The following is a 13,706-nucleotide window of genomic DNA, read 5'->3' as shown; positions in this document are numbered from 1 at the left end:
ATAATCAGAGGAAATGGTAAATTTGACTGGTCGACCATTTCATTTTGGTCAATGTAAAGTAATCAATCCTCAAATTGTATTAAAACCTGTCACAGACAATTATTCACATGTCTGCAGCGGAATCTAGAAAGAAATTTCAAACTCTTAAGTATTTTTGAAACTGGTCAATCATTTCAAACAGAGCGTTCCCCTAAACTAATATCATCTAATAGCGATTGGATTAGTAAGAGAAAGCAGAAGAAAACTGGAACAAAGCGTTTGTTATTCGTTGCACGGGTGACATTGATGCACGGTGGGATGCGTGACTTTGGAAAATAAACGGCGGTACCAATTTTCAGTCGGAATTGTTTTTTTGGTGGAGTGAGGAGAGATACAGAAGGGATCCCGTTGCATTGTTGAGATCATATTATTTTGCTAAACCAATCTAATCCTATACGAGTTTGTGATCGATGCATGTATGTGATACCCGTGTGAGATGACATCTGATACAGAATGCGATATGTAATGGAAACAAACAGAGGATTCGGGTTTGGGGGCATGATGCATGTATCAGAATTTGTGTGCCTTTTATGGGGGTTGAATAGGGGTAAGGAGGGAGGGGGGGTGTGGCACATCAACTTCAATCCTTTAAACAAAAGTCATGTCTTTCTATTTGTTTTTTTTATTCGTCTCATCGCATACGTCAATAATGACTGTTTCTGAATAATATTTATTGTGGAAAATTTTAGATCTAAACCTACAGCATGGTGAAAACATGGTTCAGCGTTGCCATGGTTGCCATAAAAAGATAAATACAGATGATTTGTTTTTTACTCGAAACAACCAGCTCTCATTTTATTCTGAATAACAGATTAGCAGAGGAGAACAGACAACCTGTATACAACTAAAGGTAGAAAGGGGCGGCCGAATCGACAACATTTTTTCATACCATGGATCGACGGCGCCCTCTACGCCGCATCCCGTGGGAATCCAGTCATCTTCGCCGAGAACTAAAAATACAAGCGGTATGATAAGAATGTCGGTATATGACAAGGGCTAGGCGATAATAGAGATGACTTGTCACTGTTTATAAGTAAACCCAACGGCTAGTTGAAGTTTCGTTCACTCATTTGTCAGCTGTCATTGGGTGAATGATGTCGTTAACAGGCGTGTCCAGAGAAGTATCGAACATGACGTTGATAATCAAAAGGATTGTCGGCCCGCCAACGGCGTTTAAGTGCACCAATATGCTCTTGTATGAGATGCACGAATACTGGGATATTTAGAGCATTGGTCAGTCAGGGTTTGCATGAAAGGTAGGCTATACCATAAGAAGTTTTAAAATACCCACAACGAATGATCTTATTGTACATTTGGTTAGATGGCTACTAATGACGAAAGAAACCAAACAATCGGTCTGGTAAATTTGCGAACATTTTCGGTTTGACTTCGCTTTTTCTAGTATAGCCAATCTTGCATGCTGTACTGAAAGACTATTTCATTCTTTATATTCGATAGGAACTATTTAAAGTCATACTCATTGTAAAACAAAAGATTTTTAGTATATTCCCTGAAGGAACACTAAAGGATGTCCTTTTTATTCTCAAAAGAAGACGAAAGAAAAATACGAACACACACACATCACAAACAACGTGTCATGTACGTTGCTGCCAAAACAAGATTAACACCCACCATTGCAAATAATTCGATTTCATTTCCGTTTGTATAACGAGATTTACACCCTATGAATACAGCGAGAGCATTACAATTCCTCTGTACAATTCTCATTCCTATTTCTTCAATCTTGTTGAAACAGTGACGCGCGTGGGCTCGACTATTTACCCGTTGGTCACTCGCACAATTATTATTATGTTGATGGACTCTTGTCAGTCTCCCCTTTCACCATTTAAGCAAACTTTATATCAGGGATTCTGTGATGGCACGTCACGAATTGCAAGCTCTAAAGACAAATAAGGTTCCTAATAAAATCATAAAAACATTTCATTTATTTTTGTCCCCATGAGGCCAGTCAAAATCGTGTTTATTACGATAATTTATGCCGAGATATCTAAATATAGCATGAACAACCTGTCAATCTATTTCGTCATGTAAAATGAGTTTCGTCTTGTAATTTGCTCCCAGGTTTTCTACAGAACTAAAAAAAAAATACCATGAATACCATAGGCGAAATTATCACGAAACAATCGAAATATTGAGTGTGTTTTCTAAATTTCGTCAGAAGTATCTAATAGGAGTTGTACTCGTATCTTAATTGTTACAATAGAAACTATAGTCTTTTGGATGTCTTACATTAGCGGCATCAATATTAATCATTTCAAGTACTTTAAACCAAGATGATTAAGGTCATAAGGTCAAGTGACTACATCCTGATCTGAAAGGCGTATCGATATCTTGTTAATGAAAGAATGGCTAATAAGGTATCAGTTTCTATCATATAATCGTTTTGAGACAACAGGCGACACAAAAATTATGACGAGTTTCCATCATTTATTCAGAGCGTGCTTGTCAAATCTGAAATATTTTTCATTACTCAAATTAAACCACGTGACTTCATTTTACGATTGTTGCTTGACAGTTTGAATTGACGATCACCATGGTCATCCCAGACAATTGTGTCAATAATTTGTCATGAAATAATGGCGTTGTGAAACTCAACTTCATGACCAAATGTTAATATTTTCGTGAACTGAAACTACGCACATTCGGTCAGAAATCTAACACTAATCACGTTAAAATGTCTAGCAGATTTTGCCCCATGTAACAAACATCAAAACAATTGAAAGTGACAGCTTCAGCACGACACGAATTGTTTAATGCCGAAAACAGAACCTATCGAGCATCTCATTAGGTCAAATCCGATTCATCATCCGATTCATCCCAAGTTTCTTTCATGTCTTTCGTTTCTGTCAAATAATAATACCTAGTGCGAACGTGAAGGCATAAACAATTAAGAACGTATTATCGATTTACTCAGTATTTTGAGGTACAGCAATGAGATTTATATTTTTCTGCAGTCTTTGATACAGCACATTGGTGAGGAAATGGGTGTCTGGACGACATAATTTTAAGACCACCCTACCCTGCTTAATATTACCGACATCACGATTAAAAGCAAATATAGTGCTAATAGTAGAAGCATGACTCAATTCCCTAGATGGTATAAACTTCTTCCTCTTTTGAGAGATAGAAATCATAGACTGCATTATATTTTCCTGCAATAGACAGCCACATTTCGCAATGGAAATATTCACTATCAAAAGAAATCATATCGACCTGTCTCGAATTCTTTTCATTTGACACCATATAATGAATCTTCTGAGGGGCCCCAAAAAGTGGGAGATTCCGTCTTGAACATGTTGAATGTAACCCCTCCCCACAAACAACACATCTGCAACCCTAACTAACTCACAGAACATAGGCAGAAAATCTCTATCCCTCGCGGCACAGACTGCTGAAAATACAGGAGTCGAGTGTGGGGCTTTATATATGAAGGCTTTCATGCCCGGTTTAAATGCCCTCTCAACGGATTATTTTCATGTACCCAGGCACTGGGTACACTGCAGGAAAGTGAGCATGAAAAATGTGTGAAATTCAACATTACAAGGGTTGGCAGTTGATGGGAGTTGGATGTACTGAAGCTTAGTTTGGCGGGAGGGTAAGAGGTGCATTTCAGGGGGGAGGCAACTGTGATGACATGACATGATCCTCTAATCTCAGAACACACTAAACGATCATTTTGTCAATTAGGCTGTCCGTAAGGACGGTTACCACGGGACGCTTTTCTTGAAAGCGAATGCGTCGCAGGCATGTGTGGAGTTACCCCGCCCCCATCAATCTTAATCGCAATCGAAATATGGGGTTCTCCTATTGTACCTTTGTTGCCCCCCCCCCCCCCCCCCTCCCGAGTTAGAGCTTGGTCCATAAAACATCACCTAAGCCTAACACGTACATGACGCACGTCTAGTGCTTTAAATCCATAACTTCACGGTAAACGGTCCGCTATGGTGCCCGGCAGCTCGAAACATTTCAAACTGAAGGGAGCCGGAAGATTTAGGGAGTTGGAACATTCTGATCCTCCAAACACAACATTCCTTTCCCCCCAAACGCCATTGAAAACCGGTACATATAAGGATGACGAGACAGTTCTACTTATATTTGGCACGCGAGTTGATCGAAGTAAACATGGCAAAGACCATCCCGCTAAAGCCAATAATTTCCTGTTTATACCCTTGGGTATATAGACAAGTTCAAAACATCTTCCCTGCTGACTCTACCCTATTTCTATCCGTCAAAAATACTTGATATTTTTCTTCAAATTGTTATTGCCGTTTGAATTAACCGAACTGTTGGGTAGCTTTAAGACGGCAAAATGATTGTTGTTTAAAATCAATCACTGAGGAAATGGGACAATTCATCGCTCTGTCTTTCATATCATAATTTCAAAACGATATGAATACGGGATGAGAAAGAAAACGGACCGTGTGCACTTTACGCACGCATGAGTGTGTGCGTTGTGCGAGAGTGTGTGTGCGTATGTGCGTGTGCGCGAGGGAGTGAACAAGACAAGTGTGTGATGTGTAAGTGCGTGCGTGCACGTTGTAGAGAAGGGAAAGGGCGGATGACATCGGGGATGACGGAAGCATATTTCTTCAGTATTTCTTCTACCTTTCTTAAACATGTTAAAGGGGCAGGAATTCACGCCTTATTCATTTCCCCGAAAGCCTTCACTAATATCTTTATTATTACGTTTATCAAGCTCAATTTAGACATGATGAACTACTGAACTTCCCCTTTAATATCACATGCGCCAGATAACTCGGGCTAGTGTCTATGGAAATAGACCGAAATAAAATCGTGATCACCGAGCTGATTTTCCTATTGAAAAGCACATGAAAAGGACATTAAACTCTCCTGGGTTTTGAGAAATAAATCGATAAAAGCCTAAATTATTTTATGTCCGTCTTCTTGGCTACATTCACTCATCACTAAGATCGTCACATCTTCACGATAGTTATATTTAACAGTGTGGCCCCAATCATTAACTCTCTTCGCTAATACAGTGTTTGTCCTCACACAATCAACCCATGAATCTTTCTTTCGTTTTTCCTCTATCTCTCTAGGAAGATGTCAGCTCCCCAAGAGACCTGAATCGGTACTGTGAAGCCCAGATCTCATTGGCTATGAGTCATGTAGAATACCCCAAACAGAACGGCCCTCGAAATCTTGTCACGGCATGGGTGCGAACGGAACACCAATCAGACCAAGGAAAGGCCTCTGAAACAACGTTATGTCGCGTTGTATCATGGCTTCACGCCTCACGCAGCGCGCGCACCCGTCCCGTAATTACGGCCCGCCGCGCACGAACGCACATCTGTAATTTGGACCCAAATTACACCTAAATCAACCGGCAATGATGTGAATTTCGATGGTAAATCATTCTAATGAGTGGGAATTGGGGGAAGGACTGTAGTCAAACAAAGGCCATCACAAAAACCATCGGCCTCCCGCTGAATTTAGTCGATTATCGAATGGTCCCTCGTGCATGCTATTATCACATCCTTTCCGTCTATTCTCAAAATCTATTACACACGTTATTAAGGTTAACCGAGGTCGTCATAAATGAAAATCAATGCACTTTAGTATAACATGGTCGCTCGTATAGAAGCAGATATGTGCATGGATCTATCCACGTGATTTTACAGAGTTCTTCATACGACCTCCTGAATCTATAGGGCATGTAGGCCTACTAATTGATCAATCCCCTTACCACAAACGTGACCCCCCTCCCCGTCCCCCATTCCAAAAATGGCATTAAAGAGCCATATTTTGGCCATACAGCCTCGATAGGTCCATGATAGAACCCTTTAACATGTTTTTCCCAATTACTATGTCTACATCTACTACTGATAACAATTAATCTTATACGAGCAATTATCAAAGGGACTATTAACAAAATTCGATCAGAGTATTTCAGATATACTGTAGAAATGTAGTGAATGTGAATGAATTATACGAACAATCAACTGCATTTAACCACTGATAGACATATTACCGAAACAAAGTTTGATGCAAATTCGCAATAAACATTGTATGCACAATATATAAAGACGACTGCTGGATATGAAGTCCCAGTTTAACTCCATCCTGTCTGCTGAGACCAAACCTTGAAAATACCATGAAAACATAGACACATCACTCCATCAAACGGCGCCGTGGTCGACTGAAAGTAATGCTTAAAGGAAATGATCCTTCCACCAGGGAACGTAATGAAGAGTAAGGGATGCGGTAATAATCTCAAAAGAACATTAAACCAAAAAGTTTGTGACACAGTCAAAATCAATAGTAGATTCATTCTTTATTTTATCCCACATAATTAGAAATAAAGCACAGTTTTAAAAATGTTGGGATACTTCCATGGATTTATTTTAAACTGCAATGAACCGTTTTGTTTAGCATTTTTGGGGCGAACAGAAGTAAGGTTGAAATCAATGAAAAAAAGAACAGAACTTCGCCCTTATTTCTTTAAAGAATTTATTGACAATCAAATACAGTCCATTGCCCGTATTCTGAAGTCGGATTTAATTTATAAACTCTGGTTTAAAGTTGTGGTTTAAGTATGGATAGCTGATTGTTACATAAATCACTACAGTAGAGATGACATATTTCAGCTCATTTGGCTCTCATATCATTTATAATTGTCTAGGAAGTGTATTGATTGTCTTCACCATCTATGAATCAGAAAAGAGCACAGTAAACATAAGAAACATACAACTTAATAACATATTTTGACACTTTTGGCTTCCCATAATTTTAGCACAGGGTTAAACCATGGTCTATAAAGTTAAACCTGACTTCAGAATACGCGCTCATGAGTCCAGCATACAATTAGAATTCAGTCCCAATCTATCAGCAGGGTAATAAAGAGACAATTTTGAAAAAGAACGCAAAAAAAAATTGTTAGATAACCCGACAATTAAGCACATCCACTAGAAGATTTTTGGTAACCATGGCAACCAAAACCTACACTTACACGAGGTGATGCGAACCAAGTTAATAATAAAAATATTATAGCTTGACATTGAGAGGAAGTCATCAAAGCTTTTGAAAGAAGAAATGATAGTCTCATCCCATTCCTATTTGCTATCCCTCCAGAACGTGAATTCTGAACGAGACACCTCCATTCGAGCACTAATAAACGGTTCTTCCACAATGTCAAGAGAGAAAAATTGAAGCATTCATGTCTTCGGTTGCGATGCATTTAACTCTTATTAGCATCATTATAGACATGACTCAATTTCCGAACCGAGATGATAATGAAGGGGGCGACTCGGTTTAAAAGGGTAAAACGAAAACACGAATTCGTTGACTGCATGGTACCTCTCAAGAATATCAAAATCGTGTCTATATCACCACCAATATTGTTGCATCATTGTTATGTCCTAGGACATTAACAATGAAGAGAGTGGGGGTACAAAATCGTTTATTGAAACATGTTATCAATATAATGTTAATAAAGTTAACAAATTGATAATTCAAACCATATTAACAAGGTTAAAATAATGATAATTTAAATTCCTTCTTTCTTGATATTGGGGAATACAACAGACATGAACATGAATTATGTATAATTCGTCTTTGCAAGCATTCTGACAAAAGTTGGCAGGCATATCATATTTGCAAGGTATACTACTTGATATTTCATTTCTTCTAAATTTCATCTTTCCTCCGGCCATCTTGTCTGGGAGTGAATTGACAACAGATTGTATTTTAACCCTTCAACGCCTTGATCCTAGTCTCCATGGGCCAATGTGATATTGGTTGGGTTTCTAGCTAACACCCTCCTAAGAACATTCACACTGACAGTTACTTGTAGGGTGATACGTTAAGACAAAAATCGACCCTTGGTATTAAAACCTCTAGAAATGTATCCAAGGAAGGGGCTGTGCACACCAAAACATGTCGTTGAAGGACTTCGTTGATCAAGTGGGAACGCACGACTGCACGACCAAATCAATAGTAGTTTACTGCGTTCATCAATGAGTGCGTTCGCATAGACAAAATAGCTGTTCCCTCAAGTGTCGTTTGTAAACCAAAGTTCCAGTGTCCAGAATGGGGACAGAATATGTATGATGGCGCTGCACATTGCACTGAATAAAAAAATATTTCTTGTGAACATGGTCAATGTGAATGGCCCTACGATTCACCAATACAAACCCGAGTGTGAAGCAAAACACCCAAGCGTCTGATGATCACTGTCCCCGGAAAGGCCACTATAACAGTGTTTCGCGCTAAACACTAACTAAGCTACGAATCCAATTATACCAATCCACATTATGCACGGAGATGCATGCATACATGACTCCGAGCCAGAACGTGAACTCATGAGAAATCTGGCCACATTACCATATATCCGCTGATATCCTCAGGCGATTAAGGAAAAGCGAAGATGGATAATGTTTCTTTCATTCTTACTGGTCTATATTAATATCTACGGTAGATCTGGATCTGCATACCTGATCCCTCAAACGCTTTCAAATGATTATTCATCACTACATAATATAAACAATACCCATATTGATTATATAATGCTTATCATGTATCGGTGTGTTTGCTCAGTTGGTAGAGCGTCCATCTCACAACCGGGAGGTCGGGAGTTCAAACCCCGGCCGCGCCAGACCAAAAGACGTTAAAAGATGGGAAATGCTGCTAACCTGTTTGGCGTTGAACGATTAAAGGGACAGAGCCTCGTCGATCTGGCGCTGCCGGGCCATTGGGCAAAGCAAATTTTCGGAGTATTTCATGTTTATTTCGAACAATGAAAATATGGATTGGATGTTTTGAAATTGATATAAAAGCATCATAGTATAATTAGTCACTATAGTCAGGATAGTAAAGATAAATCAAATGGCAATTTGTTTCCATCTACCAGTACTAACTTAAGTACTGGTAGTCTTAAGTTATGCGGCCGTCTTTGCAGACAGTATCTCTAGGAAATGGTGATTGTGCCTCCTAAAGATTGAACGAACAAGACTATGCCACCAGTGTAGGTTGTTGTTTCCAATCTTGTCTGACTTTCCCCGTATAGATCATCATCGTTCACTATTATTACTTTGCTTCTCGCCAGCTAACAGGGAAACATAAATCTCCTTGAAGTGCACGAGATTCCAATTTCGCGATATTACATTCTGAGCAACATCAACCTGTAATAACCACCAAGCGAAATGTCAATTGGTGCATTAATGTCACGACAAAATAAAGACAGATTCGATTCAAAGGCAATAAATGTCGGTTGCTCCTCTCGATCAGGGTCTTGTTTAATGGAACATGTTAAAATTACAAACTTATGACAACTGTTCAAAGCTACTGAAATGGCTTCTTCTGATTGGCTGATAGAGAAGTTGCGAAACAAAATGTGCAATTGGAATAATACCACGTTTTCATTAAACGTAGCCCATGATTGATGGAAGAGCAAACAAGCTCGGTTGACATTTACTAATACTTGTTGTGATCATGGTGATTGTTGTAAATAAGTAAATGCGGCTGTTACGCAATGCTATGACAATTCTGAGCACTAAGTAGCCCTAAGATGACCCGGTAAAAATACTTCCTTTAGCGGTTATTCTTACCTTATGTAACAACAAGAACATTCATAAGTTCCATGTATTATGTAAATTATACAGCATATACCATGTATACTTTTCTTTCTGGACATACATGAGTTGATAAGTGAAGAGTCATGGTTGTATCGCATATCGGAGTGCCTCTATGCCACTTCTCATATTCTATATCCGGACAGCCTCCCATCTTGTGGATTTACATAACGAGTAGCTCCCCCGGAGGCTAGATGGCACTCGATGAAGATTAATAAATGAAAGCCAAAAGTACGCCACGAGTCATCCAGCTCTTGAGCCCCATCCGGTCTTACGGCAATGTTCTTTATCATGTTTTATACGGTACGATGGAGAGGATGGAAGGGGGGGGGTGAGATCCTCACTAATCGTAAAGTTCTCTTGACCGTAGAGAAATCAAGGTAATATTCATTCCCCATGTAACAGAATAAAGATCATGGTTAAGTCGGATTTTGTCAGTCATCATTGTTTGGACCTTCATCCTTTCTTTGAAGAGGAAAAGAACAATTAAATGTCTCCAGAATCACCCTGACATTCAAATTAAATGTATTAGGTGAAACATCGACTTCATGGACGAACGAAACCAGACAAAAATAGACACGTCTGGTTGACATCAATGTGACCAGAATAGAATATATTGAACTGACTTTTAATAGCCTAAAGACGACGTCGACATTGGTTACTTTTCCGTCTGCGATATGTCATTTGCGTCCATCCTGAAACTATCTGCTTGCGGAAAAGCAGACAGACAATATCACATTCTTTTGCAATTGGCTTCACCGCCTTTCGGCTCCATAAACAATCATGAAAATTCACTTTTATTCTTTTCCACAACTCAACGAGAGTGCAAATAGTATTTTGCAGACGGAAGGGTCTGGTCATAATTCATTACTTTTAAAGTAAGGTAAGCAACCATGAAACCATTAAAGGTTGCAAGTTGACGCTGATATTCATGTTCGTCATGCCCGTTGCTTTTTAACCGAAGTTGTTTTCGGGAAGAGCAGTGGCAATGAGCTGCAAATAGGACATGGTCGATAACTCTAAATGGACTGTGGAGGAGAGACATGGTAAATAAGGTGTGTTATCGTCTCCGAGTCGCACACTATGTTGTCGTCTTACCTGTACATTGCAAACATACCAGGTTATTAATTAGGGGCTCGGAGATTGACCTCGGTTGGTCTTTGGTAGACAAAGGGGGTTCGGAAACCTCATTAAGGTTAGGCATAGGTGTCCAATTAGTCGATAGAGACAGGTGTAGTAGATAAGGTGGATACGATCATAATGGAGATGTACATAAATCAGAGGTGGAGCAAGAGGTGTAGAGAAAAAGAGATATATTAATGAAAGAACGACATATAAAGAGACCAAATTGGCAACACAATCAAATAGTGTGCGTGTAAGGAGGGGATATACCTATTGTTAAAGACACTAAAATGGTGTAGAGAAAGGAGAAAAGGAAGACTGAGATGTCAAAATACAAACGCAGAGACATGATTTTTGGATTTGGATAGATACCGATCACCTCAGTACAGATCATGCAATTTGAAAATGTCATATATCTGTTTTAACATCATTGTTTTATGGTTATAACGATCAAAGTCTTTGATGGTACACTTGTTTTTGTACTTAGTTGAACGGTCAGGAGCAGCCACACCATTGGACGTAACTTAAAACTATCTATTATGTAGCCAAGTCTACCCAGAACCATTTAAATGCCATTCAATAATACGATTGGTATCAGTTTCATATAGCTTTGAGAATGTCAAAGATGACATCTGATAATTATGAATGGCTAAATTTAGAGTCAACCAGTAATGGTCTCAACTGAAACCGTGTAATAAAATTTATAATGACGTGCGATATTTAGTCCCATATTATTCTCATCTGCTCGTTTGGGTACATTGCAAACTTGTGTGAATTTCTCTCATTTGGTGGCATCAGCTCGTAGAAAAGAAGCCAGCGTAACTTTCGACTTCACCATCATCTCTTCTGCCGTTTCCCCTAAAAATAAACCGTAACTAAATGCATCTGTGCTGGAGGGAACAAAACATCTCGTATTTGTCAAATCTCTGCGACTCAAAAGAAATCTATCAATATGGTGAGACAAGCGTTTGGGTCGTAAGTCTTGCCCTTTGGCTAAGAACATCATCGGATGGGGTCGGGAGTTGGGGGTTAGGTACACTTTACGTTCAGCCAGGTTCAAGGGTGGATACTCTGGAATGGTATTGAGTTGAGAGTAGGCCGTCCGGGTATTGTGCTTTATGGCTCGTAATCCGAAGCACGCGATCGCTAGGAGCTCTTTAAGATGAGAATTAAAGGGGGAGGACAAATTCTGAATTGAGTAAAAAATTCAGGCATTTAACCTTTCCTATGAACTTAAGATATTGACGCAGACCACTGGCTAAGATGATTTCTCCCGACATATTACAGCGGGAATGGATGGAAATAGGCATGATACATTAATATTCTTTGCAACAGGAGTTATCGATTTGTTCCCGTACGTGTGAGGGTGTGTGTGTGTGTGTGTGTGTGTGTGAAAGAGAGAGAGAGTGGAATGAAGAATAGGCGTAGATGGAGAGGGGTTGAAAGGAAGGAAGAAGAGAGAGAGAGTGGGGTTGAGAAGAGATATTTGAGATAAAAGATGGGATTCATCTAAAATCGCGAACAAAGGCTTATGTACCAATGCACCTGCTAACATTCACTCAAATAGGATTATTACGCCATCTTGTAAATGGTATACCATTTCATTTTCATACAGAATCTCGTCATATCCTTCGACTTTTCGAACACAATCAATTATTCACCAATAACTTTTGAGCCAATGGATAAGAGAAATAAACCCAAGATGTCGTCAGCTTTTCTAAAAATATACATTTCCGTAGAAGGATCATTGGTTTCAATGATGATAATGCATTAATGTATAAAGTGCAACGATGTCGTCATAGTTCATTCACGAAACTTTTTCCCCTCTCTCTCTCCCCTGTTACTCCACACTATAAAACAAAGGAATATATGTTTGAAATATGGCATACTCGACCTCAGCCATCATTGTCAAGAGCTTCACGGAGTTCTAGATTCGGATATGACGAGTTTATGACACCCTGGTGCTGAAACGATGACATGAATAAGACTATTTAAATGTCATGGCCCTTTGGATATTATAAACAAAAACATTGCCCCGATTCCACGGTTGAATCATCGGTAAAGATTGTCTGGGTTTAGGTTGGGATTGGAGAACACGGAAACGACTGTAGATGCAGAGGGAATCAAAATCAGTTCTTGTTCATAATTCATTCATTTAATTTAATGGCTGAAAACCATATCAAATTGCCCCAGTAATAATTTAGCATCCTTTTTACATGACCTATTCATTCAGTCATTTATTCAAGATACAATCGCAGACTCGACAATCTGGTAATATTCTTTGTTCTCTTGAAATCCAGCGAAAGGAGGGAGATGGTACAGGAAGGTAAAATAATCACATTGCATGGAAAGTGGGGTTGTTGTATCGTATAGGCTTGCGTTTTTATTATCATGATCATAATATTTTTTTAAAGAAAAACTACATAAATGAAGAATAAAATCACTTATAGAAACAAATTTTAATTTGCACTTAATAATACATTGAATTGTATTTTACTCATTATTTATCCTTACAGGGATGCAGAAAAATAGATTATAAATCATCTACGAAACTTTCTCATCTCTCTCTTTTCCTCTCTCTCTCTCTCTCATTCTCTATCACTAACCCAACCGCTATTGTATGAGGGGCAACTTTGAATGATGATTTAAGAAAATATTATCAATAAGATAAGTCAGCTAATCCATAAATATAAATGGATTATGATATTTAGTTCGAATTTGTATTGTTCCTGATTAATGTTGACCTAATTTGAAAATGGAATCGGACTGTATGGACGTATGGATATGGGTCTGAAAGATGGCAAAACAGTAGATGAATGTAATTTGTGTTAACAAAACATCCCAGGAAATCTTGATCAAATCTCATATTATACTAAATCGCCAATTTCCATCTTCGTCGAATCTTCAAAGCAAAGACAAAAGTACAACTCTAAT

The sequence above is a fragment of the Lytechinus variegatus genome, chromosome 2, assembly GCF_018143015.1.
Source record: "Lytechinus variegatus isolate NC3 chromosome 2, Lvar_3.0, whole genome shotgun sequence".
NCBI lineage: Eukaryota > Metazoa > Echinodermata > Echinoidea > Temnopleuroida > Toxopneustidae > Lytechinus > Lytechinus variegatus.
The sequence above is the reverse complement of the archived record's forward strand: the minus strand, read 5'-3'. Positions refer to the sequence as shown.